The sequence below is a fragment of the Chlorocebus sabaeus genome, chromosome 23, assembly GCF_047675955.1.
Source record: "Chlorocebus sabaeus isolate Y175 chromosome 23, mChlSab1.0.hap1, whole genome shotgun sequence".
Classification (NCBI taxonomy): Eukaryota; Metazoa; Chordata; class Mammalia; order Primates; family Cercopithecidae; genus Chlorocebus; species Chlorocebus sabaeus.
This window is the reverse complement of record NC_132926.1, coordinates 53779787-53806745: the sequence shown is the minus strand read 5'-3', so window position 1 is coordinate 53806745 and position 26959 is coordinate 53779787.

Below are 26959 nucleotides of genomic sequence, written 5' to 3'. Positions count from 1 at the left end.
AACTCGGTGGAGCTCACAGCAGCTCAAGGAAACCTACCTGTCTCTGTAGACTCCACCTCTGGGGACAGGGCACAGCTAAACAACAACAAAAGCAGCAGAAACCTCTGCAGATGCAAACGACTCTGTCTGACAGCTTTGAAGAGAGCAGTGGATCTCCCAACACGGAGGTTGAGATCTGAGAAGGGACAGACTGCCTGCGCAAGTGGGTCCCTGACCCCTAAGTAGCCTAACTGGGAGACATCCCCTACTGGGGCAGTCTGACACCCCACACCTCACAGGGTGGAGTACACCCCTGAGAGTAAGCCTCCAAAGCAAGAATCAGACAGGTACACTCGCTGTTCAGCAATATTCTATCTTCTGCAGCCTCTGCTGCTGACACCCAGGCAAACAGGGTCTGGAGTGGACCTCAAGCAATCTCCAACAGACCTACAGCTGAGGGTCCGGACTCTAGAAGGAAAACTATCAAACAGGAAGGAAACCTACACCAAAACCCCATCAGTACATCACCATCATCATCAAAGACCAGAGGCAAATAAAACCACAAAGATGGGGAAAAAGCAGGGCAGAAAAGCTGGAAATTCAAAAAATAAGAGCGCATCTCCCCCTGCAAAGGAGCGCAGCTTATCGCCAGCAACGGATCAAAGCTGGACGGAGAATGACTTCGACGAGATGAGAGAAGAAGGCTTCAGTCCATCAAACTTCTCAGAGCTAAAGGAGGAATTACGTACCCAGCACAAAGAAACTAAAAATCTTGAAAAAAAAGTGGAAGAATTGATGGCTAGAGTAATTAATGCAGAGAAGGTCATAAACGAAATGAAAGAGATGAAAACCATGACACGAGAAATACGTGACAAATGCACAAGCTTCAGTAACCGACTAGATCAACTGGAAGAAAGAGTATCAGCGATTGAGGATCAAATGAATGAAATGAAGCGAGAAGAAAAACCAAAAGAAAAAAGAAGAAAAAGAAATGAACAAAGCCTGCAAGAAGTATGGGATTATGTAAAAAGACCAAATCTATGTCTGATTGGGGTGCCTGAAAGTGAGGGGGAAAATGGAACCAAATTGGAAAACACTCTTCGGGATATCATCCAGAGAACTTCCCCAACCTAGTAGGGCAGGCCAACATTCAAATCCAGGAAATACAGAGAACGCCACAAAGATACTCCTCGAGAAGAGCAACTCCAAGACACATAATTGCCAGATTCACCAAAGTTGAAATGAAGGAAAAAATGTTAAGGGCAGCCAGAGAGAGGGGTCGGGTTACCCACAAAGGGAAGCCCATCAGACTAACAGCAGATCTCTCGGCAGAAACTCTTCAAGCCAGAAGAGAGTGGGGGCCAATATTCAACATTCTTCAAGAAAAGAATTTTAAACCCAGAATTTCATATCCAGCCAAACTAAGTTTCATAAGTGAAGGGGAAATAAAATCCTTTACAGATAAGCAAATGCTTAGAGATTTTGTCACCACCAGGCCTGCCTTACAAGAGACCCTGAAGGAAGCACTAAACGGAAAGGAACAACCGGTACCAGCCATTGCAAAAACATGCCAAAATGTAAAGACCATCGATGCTAGGAAGAAACTGCATCAACTAACGAGCAAAATAACCAGTTAATATCATAATGACAGGATCAAGTTCACACATAACAATATTAACCTTAAATGTAAATGGACTAAATGGTCCAATTAAAAGACACAGAATGGCAAACTGGATAAAGAGTCAAGACCCATCAGTCTGCTGTATTCAGGAGACCCATCTCACACGCAGAGATATACATAGGCTCAAAATAAAGGGATGGAGGAAGATTTACCAAGCAAATGGAGAATATAAAAAAGCAGAGGTTGCAATCCTAGTCTCTGATAAAACAGACTTTAAACCATCAAAGATCAAAAGAGACAAAGAAGACCATTACATAATGGTAAAGGGATCAATTCATCAGGAAGAGATAACTATCCTAAATATATATGCACCCAATACAGGAGCACCCAGATTCATAAAGCAAGTCCTTAGAGACTTTCAAAGAGACTTAGACTCCCATACAATAATAATGGGAGACTTCAACACTCCACTGTCAACATTAGACAGATCAACGAGACAGAAAGTTAACAAGGATATCCAGGAATTGAACTCAACTCTGCACGAAGCAGACCTAATAGACATCTACAGAACTCTCCACCCCAAGTCAACAGAATATACATTCTTCTCAGCAACACATAGTACTTATTCCAAAATTGACCACATAATTGGAAGTAAAGCACTCCTCAGCAAATGTACAAGAACAGAAATTATAACAAACTGTCTCTCAGACCACAGTGCAATCAAACTAGAACTCAGGACTAAGAAACTCAATCAAAACTGCTCAACTACATGGAAACTGAACAACCTGCTCCTGAATGACTACTGGGTACATAAGAAATGAAAGCAGAAATAAAGATGTTCTTTGAAAGCAATGAGAACAAAGATACAACATACCAGAATCTCTGGGACACATTTAAAGCAGTGTGTAGAGGGAAATTTATAGCACTAAATGCCCACAAGAGAAAGCTGGAAAGATCTAAAATTGACACTCTAACATCACAATTAAAAGAACTAGAGAAGCAAGAGCAAACACATTCAGAAGATAGCAGAAGGCAAGAAATAACTAAGATCAGAGCAGAACTGAAGGAGATAGAGACACAAAAAACCCTCCAAAAAATGAATGAATCCAGGAGTTGGTTTTTTGAAAAGATCAACAAAATTGACAGACCGCTAGCAAGACTAATAAAGAAGAAAACAGAGAAGAATCAAATAGACGCAATAAAAAATGATAAAGGGGATATCACCACCGACCCCACAGAAATACAAACTACCATCAGAGAATACTATAAACACCTCTATGCAAATAAACTAGAAAATCTAGAAGAAATGGATAATTTCCTGGACACTTACACTCTTCCAAGACTAAACCAGGAAGAAGTTGAATCCCTGAATAGACCAATAGCAGGCTCTGAAATTAAGGCAATAATTAATAGCCTACCAACCAAAAAAAGTCCAGGACCAGATGGATTCACAGCCGAATTCTACCAGAGGTACAAGGAGGAGCTGGTACCATTCCTTCTGAAACTATTCCAATCAATAGAAACAGAGGGAATCCTCCCTAACTCATTTTATGAGGCCAACATCATCCTGATACCAAAGCCTGGCAGAGACACAACAAAAAAAGAGAATTTTAGACCAATATCCCTGATGAACATCGATGCAAAAATCCTCAATAAAATACTAGCAAACCGGATTCAGCAGCACATCAAAAAGCTTATCCACCATGATCAAGTGGGCTTCATCCCTGGGATGCAAGGCTGGTTCAACATTCGCAAATCAATAAACATAATCCAGCATATAAACAGAACCAAAGACAACAACCACATGATTATCTCAATAGATGCAGAAAAGCCTTTTGACACAATTCAACAGCCCTTCATGCTAAGAACTCTCAATAAACTAGGTATTGATGGGATACATCTCAAAATATTAACTATTTATGACAAACACACAGCCAATATCATACTGAATGGGCAAAAACTGGAAAAATTCCCTTTGAAAACTGGCACAAGACAGGGATGACCTCTCTCACCACTCCTATTCAACATAGTGTTGGAAATCCTGGCCAGGGCAATCAGGCAGGAGAAAGAAATAAAGGGTATTCAGTCAGGAAAAGAAGTCAAATTGTCCCTCTTTGCAGATGACATGATTGTATATTTAGAAAACCCCATTGTCTCAGCCCAAAATCTCCTTAAGCTGATAAGCAACTTCAGCAAAGTCTCAGGATACAAAATTAATGTGCAAAAATCACAAGCATTCTTATACACCAGTAACAGACAAACAGAGAGCCAAATCATGAATGAACTTCCATTCACAATTGCTTCAAAGAGAATAAAATACCTAGGAATCCAACTTACAAGGGATGTAAAGGACCTCTTCAAGGAGAACTACAAACCACTGCTCAGTGAAATAAAAGAGGACACAAACAAATGGAAGAACATACCATGCTCATGGATAGGAAGAATCAATATTGTGAAAATGGCCATACTGCCCAAGGTTATTTATAGATCCAATGCCATCCCCATCAAGCTACCAATGAGTTTCTTCACAGAATTGGAAAAAACTGCTTTAAAGTTCATATGGAACCAAAAAAGAGCCCGCATCTCCAAGACAATCCTAAGTCAAAAGAACAAAGCTGGAGGCATCAAGTTACCTGACTTCAAACTATACTACAAGGCTACAGTAACCAAAACAGCATGGTACTGGTACCAAAACAGAGATAGAGACCAATGGAACAGAACAGAGTCCTCAGAAATAATACCACACATCTACAGCCATCTGATCTTTGACAAACCTGAGAGAAACAAGAAATGGGGAAAGGATTCCCTATTTAATAAATGGTGCTGGGAAAATTGGCTAGCCATAAGTAGAAAGCTGAAACTGGATCCTTTCCTTACTCCTTATACGAAAATTAATTCAAGATGGATTAGAGACTTAAATGTTAGATCTAAAACCATAAAAACCCTAGAAGAAAACCTAGGTAGCACCATTCAGGACATAGGCATGGGCAAAGACTTCATGTCTAAAACACCAAAAGCAACGGCAGCAACAGCCAAAATTAACAAATGGGATCTAATTAAACTAAAGAGCTTCTGCACAGCAAAAGAAACTACCATCAGAGTGAACAGGCAACCTACAGAATGGGAGAAAATTTTTGCAATCTACTCATCTGACAAAGGGCTAATATCCAGAACCTACAAAGAACTCAAACAAATTTACAAGAAAAAAGCAAACAACTCCATCAAAAAGTGGGCAAAGGATATGAACAGACATTTCTCAAAAGAAGACATTCATACAGCCAACAGACACGTGAAAAAATGCTCATCATCACTGGCCATCAGAGAAATGCAAATCAAAACCACAATGAGATACCATCTCACACCAGTTAGAATGGCGATCATTAAAAACTTAGGAAACAACAGGTGCTGGAGAGGATGTGGAGAAATAGGAACACTTTTACACTGTTGGTGGGATTGTAAACTAGTTCAACCATTGTGGAAAACAGTATGGCGATTCCTCAAGTATCTAGAACTAGAAATACCATTTGACCCAGCCATCCCATTACTGGGTATATACCCAAAGGATTATAAATCATGCTGCTATAAAATCACATGCACATGTATGTTTATTGCAGCACTATTCACAATAGCAAAGACTTGGAATCAACCCAAATGTCCATCGGTGACAGACTGGATTAAGAAAATGTGGCACATATACACCATGGAATACTATGCAGCCATAAGGATGAATTTGTGTCCTTTGTAGGGACATGGATGCAGCTGGAAACCATCATTCTCAGCAAACTATCACAAGAACAGAAAACCAAACATCGCATGATCTCACTCATAGGTGGGAACTGAACAATGAGATCACTTGGACACAGGAAGGGGAACATCACACACCGGGGCCTATTGTGGGGAGGGGACGGGGGGAGGGATAGCTTTAGGAGATATACCTAATGTAAATGATGAGTTAATGGGTGCAGCACATCAACATGGCACATGTATACATATGTAACAAACCTGCACATTGTACACATGTACCCTAGAACTTAAAGTATAATAATAATAAAAAAAAAAAAAGCAAAAAAACAAAACCCAAGTTGAAAACTAAGCTGGCATTCAGAAGACAATGGTCTGTAGTATTGAGACAGACTGTCTACTACATGCAGAGGCCTAGAGTTCCGAGCAGGAGGCTGAGGTAAGCAAGACACCCATGCTCAGTCCAAAAGCTGGCAAATATAGTACACTCCTTAGTATCACTGTCTAATGTCACAGTGACACCCAGTTGAGTGGGTAAAAAACTTCCAGCAAGGCCCACCAAGCTGCAGTGCTTTCCTAGCCTGCTCCCATCAAGAGTTCTGGGGAGGACAGCCCTCCTGCTCTCCAGTACAACTTGACCAGAACAAAGGCCTAGAACAACCTGGACCCCACCTGCCACCCGTAGGGAATTCCCTCCTTCTCCAGCCAGGGGAGGCAGCCAGCTGGGTTAGAGACAATAGTTGGTCTTAGGCTCTATTCTTCCCCTTTCCCTTTCTTTTATCCGATGGGGCTGAATGAAGAGCTAGAAAGCAGCTGTTCTTATTTTAGGTAATTCTTCCCTTCCTCTTGCCACATATCCAAGAGAATAAGCTCCTTGCCTCCCTATTGCCTTGAACAATTCCTTGCACATCATTCTCAATGAACTGTGTTAAAATGAATCTGTAATCAACTTTGCTATGCTCATGGGTCTGTTTACTTTACCACAACAATACTGACAATGAAGGGTAGTTTTGTGGTGCTTTTCCATTTATGTGTCTACCTGTTTTTGCTTTAAAGATGAGGAAAACATTATTTCTTGCCTCCTCTGGCTGAAACCCTGAGTACTGATTAAGAGTTTATTTGGGCCCAGGTACAGTGGCTCACACCTGTAATCCCAGCATTTTGGGAGACCAATGCGGGAGGATTGCTTGAGCCCAGGAGTTCAAAACCAACCTGGGCAACATAGGGAGACCCGGTATCTACGAAAGTTTATTTGGTACCAGTGGATAGTTTGGAGAGATTACCAAAGGCTGAGTCAATATAAAAATCCCTCAAAAAATTATAAACGTATTTATACAAGAAAGCAAATCAAAGTATCCAGGAAAAAATGTTCTCCCCAGCACAAATTCAAAAACATACAAATTAAAGCAAATTTGAGGTGCCACTTACAACTAAATTAAGAAACATCATAACATGATAATATATACTAATGTGTTTGTAGTGAATCTGACTTATTTCTACAGCTTAGGAAGTGATATGACAATAGTACTGAATATCTAACTGACAGTGTCTCAGGGAACACAACTCCACAATGTAAATGGTGGCCCTGTAAACAGAAATGTTTTTATCTAATAATCTTTGCTCCTGGAACTTTTTCTGAACCTCAAAGGGCACATAGAACAGGAGATGAGCTTCCTGTCATGCTCGAAAACAATTGAGTTCTTCACCAGCAATCCTCAAAAAAGAAAATCCTTACTGTTGTTCTTGAGAATAGAAATATATAAATTCAGAAAGAATGGCTTATATATGACAATACGTACAGAGAAAAGAAAATGGCTAATATATGGGTAAAATTTACTAAGTGTTGACCCTAATTAGCAATAATTTCTCGTGTGGATTTTTTAGAAAATGACAGTTTAAATCAATGACTAACATATAAATTTGACTGGGCATGATGGCTCATGCCTGTAATCCCAGCTACTTAGGAAGCTGTGGTGAGAGGATTACTTGAGGCCAGGAATTCAAGATCAGCCTGAGCAATATAACAAGACCCCATCTCTACGAGAAAGTAAAAAAAAAAAAAAATGAAAAAGAGAGCCAGACATGATGGCTTGTGCCTGTAGTCCCAGCTACTGAGGAGGCTAAGGCTGGGGGATTTCTTGAGCCTAGGAGATCAAGGCTGTAGTGAGCTATGATTGATCCACTGCACTCCATCTTGGGCAAAGAGTGAAACCTGTCTCTATGGAAAAAAATGGTATCTTCCAAACTGAGAAGGAAAAAGGTAAAAAAAAAACAAAAAACAAAAAACAAAAAAAAAAACCTCAAGCAATCTCCAAAAAGGAAATATGGAAGGAACAAACAAAATACAAAACTGTAATTACATTAAATCTATATGGGTCATATCCCCCAGTAAAAGAAAAAAGAATGTTTGTTTAGCTAAACAAAACCCCAACCATATGCTGTTTAACAAGAGATACATCTAAATAACATGAATATGAATGCATCTAAATAATATACTATTTATATTATATATACTAAATATAATATAGTATATTTAGATGTACCTAAATATAAATAGTATATTATGCATCTAAATATTATATATTTATATATTATATATTATATATTTTGTTATATATTATATATTATATATTATATTATATATAAATATATTTATATATTTTATATTATATATAAAATATAATATAAATAGTATATTATTTAGATGCATCTAAATATAAATAGCATATTATATATTATATATAATAGTATATTAGTATATAGTATATTATATATAGTATATATAGAATGTATATAGTATATTATATTAATATATAATAGTATATGTAAATAGTATATTTAGATGCATCTAAATAATATGAATAATAAATAGTTGAGATTAAAATGAGGAAAGAGTATACCTGATAAAAGTATAAAGAAAAGAAGACTGGTGTGGGCTATATTAATATCAGACAAAAGAAACTTTCAGGCATAAAGCATTACTTAAAGTTGTTCTTGAATGATAAAAGGTTTCAGGGAGAGATAGAATAACTTAAAATTTGCATGCATTTAATAGCATATATGATAAAGGAACTGAAATCAGTATTTCCAAGAGATATCTGCACTCTCATGTTCATTGCAGCCAATAGCCAAGACATGAAAAAGACCTAAGTGTCCATTGATAATGAAGGGATAAATTGTGTTGTGTATGTGTATACAATGAGATATTCCACCTTAAAAAGAAAGCAAATCCTGCCATTTGTGACAACATGGATGAACCTGAGGGCATTAGGCTAAGTGAATTAAGTAAGACAAAGAAAGGCAAATACTGTATGATTTCACTTACGTGCAGAATCTACAAAAAGCTAAACTCATAGAAATGGATCATAGAATAGTGGCTGCCAGGGCCCTGCCGGGGGAGATGGGGAAATACTGGTTAAAGGGTAGAAACTTCCAGTTATGAGTAAGTTCTGGGGATCTAATGTACAGCACAGTGACTATAGCTAACAATACTGTGTTATACACTTGAATTTTGCTAAAAGAGTAGCTCTTAAATGTTCTCATCATACAAAAAACATAACAAGGTGAAGGGATAGCTAGCTAGCTTGATTGCAATAATTATCTCACAATATATACAGATATTAAATCATCACACTGTACACCTAACATTTATACAATTTTGTCAATTATACCTAAAGCTGGAAAATAAAAAACCCCCCATAAAAAAGAAAATAAATAATTTACATGCATTTATTACACAGTCTCACAATATATAAAGAAAAATTGACAGACCTACCAGGAGAAATAGACAAGTCTAAAATCATAGTAACAGATTTTAACAGGTCTCTGTGTAATTGAAAGAAAGAAAGCAGAATACTACAACGAAGCATGCAAAAAAGAAAACGCTAGTGGGATTATGTTTTGTATTTCTTGTTAAAATTTCCCCCGAAATTTAAATGCATAATTAGAGTCAAACAAGAAACAGGATCCAAGGTGAGGCTTCCACGGTTTTGTGTCTTGGGGTCTCTGCAGGCGGAGGTTGCCTGTCCGTTCCTACACGCCTCAGCGTCTGTAAGTGATTATGAGCGGCACAGGGGGAGGAAAGAACTTGTGGATCAGGTGTTAACAGCATTTTTTCCAAACATTCTCCATTCTGCTTTTCCTAATAACTTCGGTTTTGGAAAGTCCTTTGTGCTAAAGTAATCCAAGCTGCCTCTCCGAAGAATGTTCTGTGGCCTGACCATAGACTCTGCCCACCTTGATCCTGATTCCAAGAGGGGAATGACCCGGAAAGGAGCTGGAATCTAAGGGCTGGCATCCGGTCCTGTGGTGGAGACACACACACTTTCAAAGATGTAAAAAAAACCCCACTTGTTCTAAGTCACTTTGCTTCCTGCCTGGGACATGAAAAGGGGGCCTTGTTCTCTGTGAGGGAGTGTGCAGCTAATTCTGGTATGACGTAAAGGCAGTTTATATTATTTTATTGTCTGTGCAAAATGAACTGTCACCTCCTAGCTTATTACACAGGAGTCTCACAGTTTTGCTTAGCATCTGAGGAACACACCCAGAGGCCAGAACAGTCCACCAGAGACTGAACTAATACTGCAGTGTGGAAGACAGTCATACCAAGATGAAAGATGCTTTCCTGTGCCGAGTGAGGTGATGGAAAAATAGAAAGCCAGACAAGAATGTACACAAAAACGATGTACAAAAGGGCACCTCTTCTCCGACTTGGTGCAGTACTAAGGGCTTGCTTTTGCAAAGTTTGCCTCATACAAACTGCTTCCAAAACCACTTTACAGTTAATAAAAAGCTGTGGATGGCCATTTGTTAGCGTGCAATAATAAATCACAGTTGAGGCAGAGGGAAAAAATTACATTTAGATGACACTGCTGTCAGCTGTCTGTAGGGTGGGGACAGGTTTAAGACTTGGTGGTGAGGCACGAGGGGACTGGTCTAGGGAGTGGACTTCACTCTCTTACGTGTGTGTGATAAGCCAGGAAAACCCCTTAGAGCAGTAACCGCAAAGATTGGCCTCTCACTATTTCTCACTCTTCTCCCACTTCTGTGCACCCACTGCCCTTCCAATTTGCGCAGTGCAGATGCCAAACCACACACAAATTGCCACCCATCAGTCATTTTTAAGTGTAAGTAAGTTGAGGGTGAAAGATAACACATGATATAAAATTTGGGAGAAGAAATTTGACTAAATGTCGCCAGGGCCCACGCTCAATCTCGAGCCACTTTTGGGTCCCACCAAGAGGTGTTCAAACAGTGAACCTCTGTAAAAATAGGGCTTCTTCTGGAAGCTGAAGTAGAAATGGAATGATTCATTTTATAAGGTATCAAACAAAAATGTTCCAGTTTCTTTACTTTGTTAAGAGCAATTTTCTCTTCAGTGACTGTGTGGCAACGGTAGATGGCGATGTTGCCCTTGTTTTTGAGGAAACAGCTGTTGGAAGCGGGTGAACTGTGGCAAGCATGGAAAATTCGGGGCTGAAATCTTGATTCCGTTGTGTTAGCAATGTAGTGTTGAGGGTGTTGAGGCTGTATGGCCGGAGTAGTAGGTGTGGGGAAGGAACTGATACTAATCCAAGGTCATTTGCTCTGGCCCACCAAGATACCCATCTGAGGAGGCAGGCAGACACTGACAAGAACCTACCAAATTATCAGTTTTGAAAAATGTACTCCAAGTACTGTTTGAAAGAAATGGTAGACAAATTGCAAAGTTAATACACTTCAACAACAGCAAATCTCAAGAAGTAATCATAAAAAAGCAACGTCAATAATATTACAGATGCATGATCAAGTGTCACTATGAGCCAGGCGCTATGCCAAGTACTTTGTATGGCTGCTACTACTTAATTCTTAGAGAAATCTGTGAGACACGTTTCATTACCCCCATTTTACAGATGAGGTCACCGACTTTCAGGAAGTTTAAGTACTTTTCCTGATGTTCCACAGTGAAGTCAGTGGGTTGGCCAGAATTCAATTTCAAGCCTGCTTGGCTCCTTGAACTATAAAAAGAAATTGTTTTCTTTTCTAAAGCCAGTCGAGATAAAGACAAGTTTAGTTTTCTGAATGAACCTTCAAAATCTACACGAGATCCATAAATTTAACAAATGGGGAAGAAGGAAGCCTTCTAGGGTCGGAGGAAATACTTTCCTTTTAGAGCTTCCTATATCTTACCCCATATAATCAGATCAAGTGTGTGTATGTGTGTAATTTTAAAATATGGCATATGGATTCCAAAGGTCTATCTGCTTATCTGTTAGTAAGATTATTGCAAATTCAAGAGAGCTTTCAGGCAAAAAAAAAAAAAAAAAAAAAAAAAACTAGTTTTCACAAACTTTCATCTCATAAATCATAAGTTTTTCTTAGCTATTCTAGCCTTAAGTATAAGTTCATGTCACAGAAACTGTTTTCCCTTAGTGACACTAGGCAATAAATTTTTTTATTGGCAAATTGCTATTTATTGTGTATCCATAATAATGTATGGCATTAGAAACTATCAGGATTCCCTTCCACTGGGAGGTCATGGGTGACGGTGGATAAACTCACATCCAGAACCAGTACCAGGAAACTCGCCCAGTCTCTGCAGTACCGAATATATGTGCCTTTTCCAGGACAACTCAGTAGAGCCAATCAAATCCTTCTCAATTGTCAACAGGGTAGAAAGAATTCCCGGAGGATATACTTGTGAAGTTAGTGATACTTCAGATAAACTCAATGATCAAAGTATAAAAAAGTCCTTTAAAAGTTGTTTTTGAAATATCTTGACTTTGACAACTTAAGTTTGATGAATTGGAGACATAGCAAAAGCCTGCAAACATATTTTCTTTGAGAACTTGGATATGATAAATTGGAGAGGCTGCAAATTTGTTCCCAGGTAAAGTTCGCATGTGCCTTTTAATCTTAAGTCTAGACCAATCAAACTGCTCCACATCTCCTTGAATTCATTTCAGGATTGTTTGAGAGTCTTTACAGGAAAACAGAGGACAAACCTAGTTGAATAAAACCCCAAATCTGATACATGAGTCTAGACCTATCCCTCAGCTTTGCAAGGTCTGGAACAAGAGTTATAAATGGAGGTCCTGTATAATAATTTATCATTTTAAAGTAAGAAGTCAAGCTAAAAACTGTGGAATAAAATATGTTCTATCCTCCTAAGTTGAAGAATATGCCTTCCTGATGGCCTGGGAAGAATGCGGGTCCCCAGAACCCTCAAGTTTCTACCCCAGAACACAAACATGCAGGAAGAACCGCCTCCCAGCTGCCCAAGAGGCCTCACATGCATGTGTGCAGACACCCAGGCCACATATCCAGGCTCTGTCCATGCCCTCACAAACCAGCGCCCCCTGCCTCCTACCCCCTTGGCCCCTGGGATGCACATAGTAACATTGTGATTTGCCTGCTGAAGGGCCCAGGGAAGAAGCTGACTGTGGGGACACTGGAGTGAAAAACTGTGGGGATCATGTTTGAGATGGGGAATAAGGTGAGGGCTCCGGGTTATGTTCCCTTGAGCCTGCAGACTTTCCACTCTATGGAGAGGTAGACAGCAGGGGACGGCCAGGGCAGAGTGCACAACACCCAGGGCCTGGCTGGGGCTCTCCTTGTTTTCTTGAGAGACTTTCTTTCTGTTGGTCAAAAGTATAGAGGTTCAGCTTTCTCTGTAGAAAAGGTCACAAGAGGTGGTAGATGGAAAAGCAAGGAAGGCAAGGAGAGGAGTTAAGAGAACATCTCTCAGCAGAGGCAGGGAGGGGGGAGAAGGTAATGGAAGTGCCTGGTTCAGGCCAAGGAAACCAGGGATGAACCAAGTAGCTGGAGGGCATGTGGGCTCAGCATTTTAGAAGTCAGAAAGGTGTATTTTTTAGAAAGATTGTTATTAAAATGAAACCCCAGAGTCACAAGGTTAACATTTTGTTACTGAAAGCATGAAAATCATGCTGCTATGATTGTTGGGAGGGACAGAGGTTATAGGGAGGTTCCCTCAGTTACGTATGGAAGAAAGAGTCAGGAGTCACCTGGGAACCAGAGTGAGGCCTCCTTGTCTCAACCACTTGGCTGGACCCAAGACGCCTCTGCTCTTGTTTCCACTCATAATCAGGAGTCCATTGCCCCTTCACTCTTAGGTCTCAGTGTCTTTGCTCTGCCATGTTCCACCTTGACTTCTAAGTATGGCTCAGGTGCAAACCTTTCCAAGGAGACTGATTGGATTGTCATTATCCACCATGAAACCCACTATTGGGACACACGGTTTTGTCAGGCTCTGCCTAGCACCCTGGTCCAGATGAAGGCTCTCAGCTGTGGTACTGAGCACTTCAAATTTACTTTGACCAGGACCACTGGCCCCCTGACTCATGCCTGACCCCTTTCATAGGCCCAGCTCCGTGTCTGAGTTTGGCCACACACAGCAATCCAGGCTGGTCCAGACTTCAGACTAGTAAGCCCTGAAGGTCAGTGGTTTACTGATTTTCTAAATAAGATAAACCTCACTCACATGCCTTTTAAAGCTCAGCAGAAGGCAAACACACGCAAAGAAAAGGACAGAGCAGAAAGGGAGGCGTCACTGTGGCCGGTCTCTGGACAATGCTCTGCTTTGGTTTCCTGCTCTGTGAAATGCAAGGTTTGCTTTCGACGGTCTCCAGGTCTTTTCGGAGAATACATGTCCATGATTAGATGTCATGTCACTGGCTGCAGAGTCCTCTTACTGAGTGAACACTGAGTGTGTGCTGATGGTTTTGTAGCACCATTCCCACGGAGTAACAGCCGGCTCCGTTTTCATAACCCCTCGGAGTGAGGCGTCACCTCACTGTCCTCTTTCCTCTAAGAACTCAGTTGTGTGCCAGACCTCAGGAGGTCATTTTTAAACCCCACAGCTTGGAGAAAACACAGGCCCTTGGTGACCACAGTGTTGAGGGAACCAGGCAGGGGCTTTGCCAGGAGCCACGCTGTTGATCCTGGCAGGGTTTCTACCCTGATGTGGACAGCGCACAGGAGATCAGCCTCCCCTCGCTCTCACTCCCCATTCCCGCTCCCCTGCTGGGCAGGAAGGCCTGGGTTTCCAAGACTCCCAGTGGGAGCCAAGCAGCTTGCCTCAGGCCAGGGGTTTGTGGCCTGGACCCGTTGCCTCCTGAGCCAGCTTTAATGTGCTCAGATGAGCTTGTGCCCACAAACCCATGACTAGAAGATGATTCAGGGCCAGATGCAATTAGACTGTGGGCCAGGCAGGTCTTCCTGGAAACTGGAATATTGCAGGTCACACCTAGAGTGTATGTCATATAAAACTAACCAGCAGGAGGACATGCGAAGTATTCACTGGGGTTCCCCTGCTCCCTCCGCTACTGTATCCTTGCCAGTTGGGCTGAGGCCACAGCCTGGCACTGTCCCTCAGGATAGGGAGGGGTGTCAAGAGGGATCTGGGAAACAAGGACAGCAAAGTCTGACTTTTAATCTCAAAGCCTTGGGTGGAGGTATTTTAGGAGATCGAGGCAATCAGCTCCAACTAGGACCCACCCTTATCCACCATCCTCATTAAATAAAGATTCCCTCAGGTTGGGGACTTAGGGAGGAGAAATTGTTAAGGAGAGAAAGAGTTCAAGTTGAGTGTGCATGTGGTAGTGACTGAAAGGGAGGGGGACTCTGAACTGCAAGCCTATCCATACATCTCCTGGGCCAGAGATTGGGAAGGAATAGTATCTCCAATGGGTTTGGTGGTCCCAGAGCAAAGTAACTTGCGACTGATTTCCAGAGTGCAGCCTTGAGAGGAAATTCTATCCAGTGTGTACTTCATGAAGCAAATAGGCAAAGGGAAGTTCAGGGGACTCCAGGAGGCTCAGTCCCAACCACCAAAGTGCCATGAGAAAACACCCGCAATTTTTGGTAGCCCTTTGATTAGGGTGTAGAAGGTAGCAGAAGGAGTCTGCAACTCCTGTGGCCATGGCTGGCAGGGAGGAAGGACCCAGAGTAACCTGCATGGACCTGGCAACTGGAGGCCAGAATCCCAGGACATGTAAGGCCATGTGAAGTATTAACTGGAATGGTGGCAGCCAAGGGTAATGGTAGGAGGGTTGTAGCTGTTGCCAGGAATCAGCCAGGACAGCTGGAGGTAAGAAGTGGACCGCTCTCCTCTAGCATGCCACAGCCTGGGGTGTACGCTCCAGCTCTCTTCCATCTCCATGCTAGGGTGTTGGTGCTGAGTTTGTGTGGGTGATCTTGTGTCTATATGTGCACAATCTTATGTTTGAACAAATTTAAACCTAAAACTTAACAAAAGTCATAAAAGTGGCTGACTATCTGGAAGTGACATGGTGAAATTCTTTACATCTCACAGAATGGTGCTTCAAGATAAAAATTGTTACAGAAAAAATAGGCCTTTTCTTTTTTTGCATACCCGAGTGCATTTTTAACAACTTTTAACCATAGAAAGCACCACTGGCTTCTTTCAAACTGGTTTTTCTCCTCCTCGTCAGAAAAATTATCTGAAACTTTGAAATAGAAGAGATGGCAGGATGTTCTCTTTCAGGGTAGTACTGAGTTTGCAACTTTGACTTTTCATTTACTGGTTAACTTGTAGATTTTTGTCTGGGAGAGACACAAAACGTTTGTCCCATGGAAAAGTTAATGCCAAAGGTCTCAGTATGTGGACCTGTAGGCCCGTAACTCGTCTTGTATTGAACAATTTGATCCTAATATTCCCTTACTAAATTACCTATAAATGTCTATCTTCTTGTGTGTTCTTTGAACCGTTCGTAACATCTTACTGATTTCCTCATTAATTGAACTTGAAAAAGACCTTTGACATATGTTCATAACATTTTGTTTTATAAGTTTTTGAAAATTATACTTGAGCATCATTATAGTCCCAGACCTACTAACTTCCATGGCATACAATCTAATGGAAATCAATCTAATCTAGCTTGTCCCTCTTAGTAGAATGTATGGGTAAGTACCTGTCATTCTTTGTTCTTGATTGAAATCCCAAGAAAGGAAAAGCCCCATTTAATATCTTGTTTCAAGTGGTTATTATAGCCATTTTACCAATGAAGGAACTGAGGTTTAGAGAAGTAAGGTATGTTGCCCAAGCCTACACAGCTAGTGGGTAGCAGAGGTAGAAGGATTCACAGTCCAAGACTGTATGTGTCTCAAGTCTTTGCTTTCCTACTGCACCACAGGAACTTCTATACTACTAGTCTGAGTCAAACATTAATTTGTATTCGAAGAAATAATCCAACATAAATCAATCCTTCAGCACACACACACGTGCACAAATATGTATATCCCCACACACATATAAAGAAAAAATAGAAAGTAAAACATCCTACCCAATTATAAATAAAACTCAAACCTCATAAAATTTTTTATCCAAAGGTACCCCAAATACAACATGTTCTTATTTTCTTTCTCCCACCCAAGTCTGGTGTTTCCTCTGAATTTGGTTGGTGATAATACCACCCATTGTCCACCAAAATTAGAAACCAGGGAGTCATTTTTTACTTCCTTCTTGCTAACCTTCCTCTCTGCTAGTGCCAAAGCACTAGCCTTAGGAGTTGGAATACTCCTTAATAAATCCTTTTCTTTTTCTCTATTTCTTCTGCCAATGCTTAAAAGTGAGCTGCAGATGTTTATTTATTTTTTTGGCTTCCATAACTCCTACAATACTTATGAAAAATTTTGTAACCCCGAACATTATCAAACTTTCCTCTAAAGTGTTTCATCATAATTTCAAACATTTACAAAGGATATAATTTCCAACATATTATGAATACTGACATTTGAAAATAAAAGTACTTTATTACTCATTGTTGGTCTTTATAAATGAATCCAATGAAACTTAAAAACTAGTGTTGATACCATCACTTTTTTTTGGAGACAGAGTCTTGCTCTGTCACCCAGGCTGGAGTGTGGTGGTGCTATCTTGGCTCACTGCAATTTCCAACTCCTGGGTTCAAAGATTCTTGTGCCTCAGCTTTCCAGGTAGCTGGGATTACAGGTTTTTGCCACCATGCCTGGCTAATTTTTGTATTTTTAGTAGAGATGGGGTTTCACCATTTTGTCCCAGGCTGGTCTCAAATATCTAGGCCAGGCTGGTCTCAAACTCCTGACTGCAAGTGATCTGCCTACCTCAGCCTCCCAAAGTGCTAGGATTACAGACATAAGCCACTGTGCCCAGCCCATCACCCATTTTAAGAATACATGTTTCATCAAATGGTGTTGGTACCATTGGATGTGCTGTGAAAACATTTGAAACTCATATTTTACGCAAGAATTAACTCAAAATTATCACAGACCTAAATGTAAAACCGAAAACTATAAAACTTCTAGGATAAAACATAGGAGAAAATCTTTGCAATCGTGGGTGAGGGCAAAGAGATTTTAGATGTGACACCAAAACACAATCTATAAAAGAAAAACAATTGATACATGAGACCTATCAAAATGAAAATAATTCATACTGGGAAAGGCACTGCTAAGAGGATGAAAAGACAAGCCATTGACTGAGAGAAAATATTTGTAGATCACATATCTGGCAAAGGACTTATCTGGCAAAGGACTTGTTTCTCTCAAAATTATAGCAAGAAAACACAATGTTTTGACAAAATATTTGAACACTTCACCAAAGACGACGTATGGATGGCAAATAAGCAAATGAAAACATGTTCATCATTAGGGAAATGCAAATTAAAACTACAATGAGATACCATTTTACAGCTAGAAGGATAGCTAAAATAAAAACAATCTGACAATAGGTGCTCGTGGAGATATTAAGTAACTGGAAATTTCATGCATTGCTAGTGGGAATGTAAAACTGTAGGGCCTTTAAAATGATATAAAAACAGTTGGAATTTCTTTTAAAGTTTAACATGTACTTGCCATGTGACTCAGCAATCCCACTCCTTGGTATTTGCCCAAGTGAGATGAAAATTTATGTCCTCACAAAGACCAGTATGCAAATGATTATAGAAAATGTTTATTCATAATGGTCAAAAACTGAAAACAACTGAAATGTCCTTCAACCAGTGAATGAATAAACTGATACATCCCTCCAATGGAATACTACTCACCAGTTAAAAGGAATGAGTTATTGATAAGCATAATGAAATGGTTGAAGCCAGACCTCAAAAATTGTATAATTCCACTTAAATGATATTTGGGAGAAGATAAAACTATAAGTATACAGAGCGTATCAGTGGTCACCAATGACTGGGATTAAGGGAAAGAATTGTCTACAAAGCAGCAGCATATGGGAATTTTGAGGGTGCAGGTGATGAAGTTGTTCTACATCTTGACTGTGGCGGTGAATACATTTGCCGAAACCCATAGAACTGTAAATCACAAAGGAGGAATTTTACTGTATATAAAAGTTTTAAAAACATATATATATACACACACACACACACACATATGTGGCTGACTGCCACTACTACTACTTGAGACCTTCATTACAGTAGTTACTACTGTTAATGCTTGAGACCATCATTACAAGACAGAACAAGCCTCTTTGGTTAATTACCGCGGGGTAAAATTTTCCACTGATAATCAGAAAGAGCCTGTTTCTTGTTAACAGAAGGCACAGAGAAAGCAAATTGAGGCTTATCCTTTTTGTACAACAGTATAGCAAAAAGTAATCCTTAAACCTTCAATTTGCACTATTCAGGTGGGTCCACCAGATGCTATGGGTTATGAAAGCTAACTCTCCTAGTTGCACTTCCAAATCCCTGACCTCCTTGCTTCTTCTTACGTAGAGAAGGGTACAATTTACAGGGAATAAGCAACAGTTGACGAACACATTGTCCCGGTTCGAAAACCCAAAGATCTTGTAACATTACCACTACCTAAATCCCTCCTTCACAATCAGAATCAACAACTCCTGGGCCTGTAACTTAAGACAGCTTTTACCAAAATCTATCCCATGTATCCTGTTGGCAAAGGTCCCCAACTACCAGTGGGAATCTTAGTGAGTTTGTTTCTTTCAATTAATGTAGTTTGTTCTCTAGGAGATCTACTCCTGCGTTCCCAGGTGTTCCTGGGGAGAGGGAATCAATGTGCCTCTGGAAACTCACCCCTGAAATGGAGTTGTGGCCTGGATGGAGAATGCCCTCAGAGTTTGAGGTTCCCGGGTCCAGGCCCCCTTCTCGGTTCCTGACAGGGGGGTGCCATTTTGATGAAATTTTGAGTGTCATTGATTAACCCAATGATTTCCTTTATTACAATGAGGGCAAAGTCCTGGCATTTTTTCTGTTGTGGGGGCAGCTGCATTATAAAGTCCCCTTTGCCCAGAGGTCTGGCAGTGTTTTTTTTTGAAACGTCCAATTTTTCTACACTAGTAACTCTTCCCTACTTTAGGGCTTAACCCTTGGCTTCTTTTAGATCTGTCAGTTACCAAATTAGCCATTGCCTGAGTCAATACTGCAGAGCGATGAAGCTCAGTTCCCACATCTTGACAAGCTCCGAGAAAACCTCAAGTCGTCTGCACATCTCACAGGTGCCAGCACATGTTTACAATCCACGAAAGCCAAAGCTCAAGTTAGCCTTTCTGTAGCCACAAAAGACGACAGTACAAGCCAATTTCCATTCTCCCTTTCCTGTTCACCACTTTTGATAGGTGCTGTAGGTGGGGCAAAAAATTCTCTCAAACCCTGAAATAACAAGAAGATGGTATGTACCAAACTCCAAACAAAAAAAGAGAAAAGAAATAACCAAATTCTTCCTCATGTTACCCTGATTCAAAAACTTCCCATTCTTTGTACCTCTAGGGCACTGACCAGTACCTTTTTAGAGCACTGACCTTATGTTGCTGCTGGCAGACTTGTAACGGGGTTTCTCGTTCATCTAGTCGGTTTCAGTTTTTTTCCTCTGGGCTTTAGTTTTTTGTTTTTTTTGTTTGTTTGTTTTGCTCAAGCAGACCTTCCTCATTCAAGTCCCTATCGGACCCTATCTGTCCCTGCAAATTTCTGCTCGTCTTTGCTAGCCTCTACTTTTGTACTTCTTTAGGGCACTGACCTTATATTGCTAGTCTTTGCCAGTCTTTATCTCTATCTGTCACTCTCTGTTCCTATGGTACCTGTTAATTCCTGCAAGTCCTTGTCTTTCCCTTCTCCTCTCTCCCCTTCTGTCTCCCTAATCTTTACCTACTAATCTCATCTCTACCTACTTATCTCTATTTGTCTCTATGTATCTCTATTTCTTTCTATTTATCTCTATTTATACCTGCAGGCTTCTTCAGGTCCCTTCAGGTCCCTTCGGTTCTCTTCAGGTCTCTTTTTGCCCCTGACATCCTTCGTGTCCATGTCCAGGCGCCACTTGTGGCTGACTGCCACTGCTACTACTTGAGACCGTCACTACAGCAGTTACTGCTGTTAGTGCTTGAGACTATCATTACAAAACTGAACAAAGAGACGAATGTAGAAATGAAAACTTAAGACAAAAGAAACGTTTAAGGAAAGGCTAGCATGGGGAAGAAGAAGAGAACTCCCTGCTTCTAGTGAAGAAAGGCAGTCTTCGAGGTGCTACAGCCCTTTGTATTTATTGGGTAACAAGCGTAAGGAGGAGGAGGTAATGATTGGTCAGCTGCTTAATTGATCACAGGTTCATTTATTGAAGCCTGACAGGCTTCAATTATGCCTAATCATAAGAAACATTTGTGTGGTCTCCAACACACATATACAGTGCATCCTTAATAATTGATTTTTATCATTCCTTTTTCTCTTTAAATTCACATTTCCATTTTACCCCCTCCAAGAGTTTTACCCTAATGTAATATATTTTTAAACTTGAAAGTCTCTTGCTGATCACCCCATTATACTTCTGTTTCACAAAGTATATATAAATTGAAATTTGAAATGTTGAAAAAATAATTTTTTTTTTTTGAGGCAGAGTTTTCTCTTGTTGCCCAGACTGGAGTGCAGTGGCACGATCTTGGCTCACTGCAATCTCTGCCTCCCAGGTTCAAGCAATTCTGCTGCCTCAGCCTCCTGAGTAGCTGGGATTACAGGTGCCCACCATGATGCTCGGCTAATTTTTTGTAGTTTTAGTAGAGATGGGGTTTCACCACGTTGGCCAGGCTGCTCTCAAATTGCTGATCTCAAGTGATCTGCCCTCATTGGCATCCCAAAGTGCTGGGAGAAACATTTTTTTACATGATCGTAAGTCTACATGTAATTTTAAAATACTGGTAAGAGTTATTTTTGACATTAATAGTAGTACAAATTGAACCAAAACAGCATAAATATATTGTAAATTAGGGTAATTAATAAACATTAATTTATATAAAATACATTTGCATGAAAGTACACAGAAGTAAATGTTTTTGGAAAAATCTCTCTTAATGAGATTGATATCTATATCTTGGATTGTCCCTTTGTTGGCATCTTCTCTTCTTCCCCAGAGTGTTTTCACACTGAGACATTACACCATAGTGAGGCTCTGGGTGGGTGAGAGGGAGGCCTTTCTGTCATGAAGTAAGGAATGGGGACTGTGATAGAAGACGCAGTGTAGCCACTGCAGGCAAGTGCTCAGCCTGGCCAATTTGAGAAAAGAGAATGGAAGGAGGCTGAAGGTCTGCCTGGGTAGCTCTTCAAAAGACTTAGATTCCTGTACCCTGAGAGTTCAGTCTTTCCCCTTTCTGCCTGGGTCATTCCAACAGCTTTAATCCTTGGTCTCCTTGCCTCTTGTCTTAGCTCTTCTGAGCTACCCTCCACCCATCCATCAAGCTTGACCCAAATGAAAAACGTGACCATTTTCCTCCTTGGCTTATCAAGTTCACTGCCAAAGTTCACCCCTGCCCCCGACTCCATACACAACATCCTCTTTTCTGCAGTATCCAAATTCCGTAGCTGTTCCCTTCAGGATCTGGCTCAGAACACCTCATTGTAGCCTTATTTGCCTTACCTCTGCCCTATGCCATGATCTCCCCTTCTAGTCTGGGCATTTTGAGAGCTCCTTTCATAAATCTCTCCGCTCTGAATTCCTGTGCCTAGCAGAGTGCCCGTCATGAAACTGGCTTTTGACGAGGGGCAGTAAATTAAATGCCAGAGAAACAAAAAGAAGAATACTGATATTTCTTTTTGATTCTTCATAAAGTGTTTCAACATGGAGTAGAAAGAGACAGAGCTTATACCTATCAAACATTAAAGCTGATAGGATCTTAAAATGATTGGTCCAGTCTGTGTGGCATTTTTACATTCTCATGGAAAAGACATGCCAGATGTGGGCCTTGCCTTTTGGGCCATAAAGTCCAGTGAAGAAGGGGCCACGTGTGTGTTCTCCCCATTCCTTCACAGAGGGTGGGCTCTAAATATATATTAAATGACAATGAATTGCCAGAGGGTTAGGCTGGTTTGTTAATCTTGGCACTTGGGCTAACCATGGTAATGTTAATAATGAAATTCCCCTTTTGAACACAGCCCCTTTTCACCCACAATATGACATAATGTGGCTTTGAAGTCTCATTTTATGAAACAGAGAACAAAAACAATGTTAGCGTTATGAAGTTTCAATACTGCATTTCGCCTGAACGCATCTTTTAATTGTACTTCCATTGAAAAAAAATGCTTTATTGCAGCAATAGAGATGTCTCAGAATCTGTCCAGGAAGGAAAGGGAATAAAGGAAACAATTGCCAAGTCACTGGCAATGTGCAGATTTATATAACAGTTTCAGCCTGCATGGGAAGTTGCGTGCTGTACACTGTACTCCAAATCAAGTTCTTGCCTTGATTTCTGAGAAAGGGAAATTCCACAGAGTCAAGTAACAGCATCAGCCACCAGCCTTCATGTTGATAGAGGTCAAGGTCCAACTACAGAATGCCTTTGGGTTCACGGTTCCCATCTCCATGAGAGGCTGACTGGCATCCTTATAATATTTTCCTTTTAGTTATTACAACAATCCACAAGTCTTTATTCAATGTGGCATCTCCATTGACACTCAGATAGTAAGTCATGACACATTTGGGCCTCTTAGAAGCCCTGGAGCTCCCTAGCAAGGTGAGTAAAGGAAGTCATTCACAGAGGCAGCCACAGGCCTGGGGATTAGTTACCATTCACTGTTGGTCTGACCTTCTTTCTCGTTCCATGCCCATAGTTGCTGCTATGGTTTAAATATCTGTCCCCTCCAAAACTCATGTTGAAATTGAATCCCCCAGTGTGGCAGTATTGAGAGGTGGGATCTTTAAGAGGTGATTGGATCATGAGAGTTCTGCCCTCATGAATGGGTTAAGTCATTCATGGATTAATGGGCTAATGGATTAATGGGAAATCATGAGATGGGACTAGTGACTTCACAAAAAGAGGAATAGAGGCCTGAGTGAGCACACTTGACTCCCTCACCATGTAATGCCCTGTGCTTCTTTGGGATGCTGTAGGGAGTCTCCCACCAGCAAGAAGGCTGTCACCAGATGTGGCCCCTTGACCTTGAACTTCTCAACCTCCATAACTGTAAGAAAGAAAATAAATTCCTTTTCTTTATAAATTACCCAGTTTCAGGTATTCTAAGTAACAGACAAGAGACTAAGACAGTTACTTTGATAGATTTCTCAAACTACTGAGATTCCCAACAACTTTAAAGAGCTCAGTGTATAACATTGTAAATTGGGTAGATGGAATGGGTCTGGAAATCCAGGTAGAGAAACCTGTTGACTTTATCTATTTATTTATGTATTTATTAGACATGGTTCTTGCTCTGTCACTCACCTGGAGTGCAGTGGTGTGACCTTTGCTCACTGTAACATCCACCTCCTGAGTTCAAGCAATCCTCCCACCTCAGCCTACTGAGTAGCTGGGACTATAGGCACTCGCCACCATGCACGGCTAATTTTTGTATTTTTTTTGCAGAGACAGGGTTTTGCTATGTTGCCCAGGCTGGTCTCAAACTTCAGAGCTCAAGCAATCCACCTACCTTGGTCTCCCAAAGTGCTGGGATTACAGGTGTGTGCCACCACATTCTGGCCCTTGTTTACTTTTAAACTAAAAGAAAACAATGGTACAGATGCATGTAATCAAAAGAGTATGTGGCAGGAGGGATCAAAAAGAAAGAGCTGAGTGTTCAACTATGAGAAGAAAAAATAAAGACCTTACCTCCCTCTCTTCTGTAGCCAGTTGGATGTGGTGCGACTCTTCGTTATTAAAAGTCCCCTGAAGAAAGCTAAGGGAACAGAGAGACATTCTAGTGTCCTACTTTGGCCTATTGGTGGTGGCAGCTCAGGAAAACAGGTAGATTAGGAGAATGAAGGTAGAATAGGGAAGGGAGAAACCTTCTAAAGGGTGTTGGTGCTGGATGTCTTAGCCTTTCAGGAAGTAGGGAAGATACTGCTTTTCTGGAAAGGGGAATTGTGCTAAAAGGAACAGTGATGCTTATGCTCAGGGACCTAGGCAGTATGGCCTATTGCCATAAGGAGGGAGTGAAATATTCTAGGTAGCTTTGATAGGAATATACTCCTTGGCTGGGATCATGCCTGTTCTTCTAAGATTTCCACCTCCGAACTGTAGCCCCTTGAAGGATTGTAGCCTATATGCATTTCTTTATCCCTTCACCCATATTCACTCTATAATAATATGAGATCTATTGAAGTGAGCAATTAGTCTAAATAGTTGTAAGGTTTGAGCTATAAGACAAAAAATAGTTGGAACAAGAAATAGACTCATAAACTCAGCTTAAGTTAGAAGGGACCATAGGAATGATCTGGAGCCAATACTTTTATTATACATATGAGGCAAACAAAACAAAACAACAACAAATAGTTTGCCAGAGTCACACACCCAAAGAAGTAGGAGAACTAAAAGAAGAATTCATGGTAAGCCATCAGAAATTCACTATAATTTCTTCTTCACCAAGCTGTTTTAGCACAAGGACCATTCAACTGTCTGTGTGTGTGCTGCACGTGTGTGACAAGTGGGCACACAGCATGGCCACCTACATATTTTGCAGCTGATCTATACTAATCCTTAGCAATGACATACTTGGTAGATTCTATGACTTCATAATACAGATATACCCCCTGCCTGGCTGTGGTGATGGACAAACATAGCTGCACCTACTTTTTTGGCTCTTTGGAGGAGGCTGACCCACTGACTTACAAGTTGTTGGCTAGCTTGGGGAATGACTCACTTCCTCTGGAAGATGTCAGTGACTCCTAATACACTTATGACTCCTTGGCTGTTGGTAGGTGGGGCCCAGGCTAACCCCACCCTGGGCCGATGTGGTCCGTGGTTTTGAGGGTAGGCAGCAGTGCCAATCCCTGCTCTGAGTAGGCTTGTGTCTTTCTGAAGCATTCTTGTCCAACTGACCTACTCTCACCCTACCAAACTCACTGCAGCAACGGGCCTCATTTAGCACCATTTTTAGGGTCTTATTTACCGCCATAAACATGGGGAAAGACGTGAAATTAGCTTATTAGTTAATACCAATTACCTATTCTCTTTAAAAGTATAATTTTTAAAAATCTGCTATGAATATTTATTAGAGATATTAATGCCAGCCCTGGGACAATTAACATATACAGGACCTCACTGTGCTGAGTCTTAATTATGCTTCATTTGCACCACGGAATTGGCATTTGATTCTTTCCAAACTGTGCTATTGGCTGACCTTGCCGGTATTAGGTCATTAAACACCAGTAATTCTTATCCAGATTCTCTGCAGACACCACATATTTGAGCAATCATTTGTTTTACTGTCCCTCTTTGCTAAAGCATCTGTTGTAGGTGGCATTGTTCCAATCCCACTTATTCAACAAATTAAACTTTCCCAGGAACAAATAATCGTCCCTAAAATTCCTCGAACTACCCTGGCTTCCACCAGGCCCACTCAGAAACACAGTCTGGTAAAAGCTGAAGGGTGCTAATGCTACCAAAAATGGGCATTCCGAATCTTGCATGGTGGTCTCCCTGGTTTGCACTGAGGGTAGCATCCCACATACCACAAAGGATGTGATATACAGATGAGGATACAAGCTCCTCCCAGGCAGGGCCAGCTTATGGGATCTGTTAGATAATGCAAGAAATATTTGGGAATGCTATTTAAACTTCATATTGCCCCACAGTTCTGCTGGAACCCCACAGTAAATACTTTCTGTACTCCCCAGGGAACACGTTATTATAGTTTTCAGTATTGATTTAGCTGCAATGTCTAAATCAATATTGAGACATTGTGGCTTTTAAAGTTAATCTCAGGAAAGGACTCCTCTACTCCTTTTTTTTATTTTTAGTTTTTTCATTTCAATAGGTTTCTGCAGAACAGGTGGTGTTTGGTTACATGAATAAGTTCTTCTTCTTCTTCTTCTTTTTTTTTTTTAAGCAGAGTCTCACTCTATTACCCAGGCTGGAGTGTAGTGGCACAATCTAGGCTCACTGCAAACTCTGCCTCCCAGGTTAAAGCGATCCTTCTGCCTCAGCCTCCTGAGTAGCTGGGACTACAGGCATGTGCACCGTGCCTGGTTAATTTTTGTATTTTTTAGTAGAGACGGGTTTCACTATGTTGGCCAGGCTGGTCTTGAACTCCTGACCTCGTGATCTGCTCACTTCGGCCTCCCAAAGTGCTGGGATTACAGGTATGAGCCACCATGCCCCACCATGAATAAGTTCTTTAGTGGTGATTTCTGAGACTTTGGTGCACCCATCACCCGAGCAGTATACACTGTATCCAG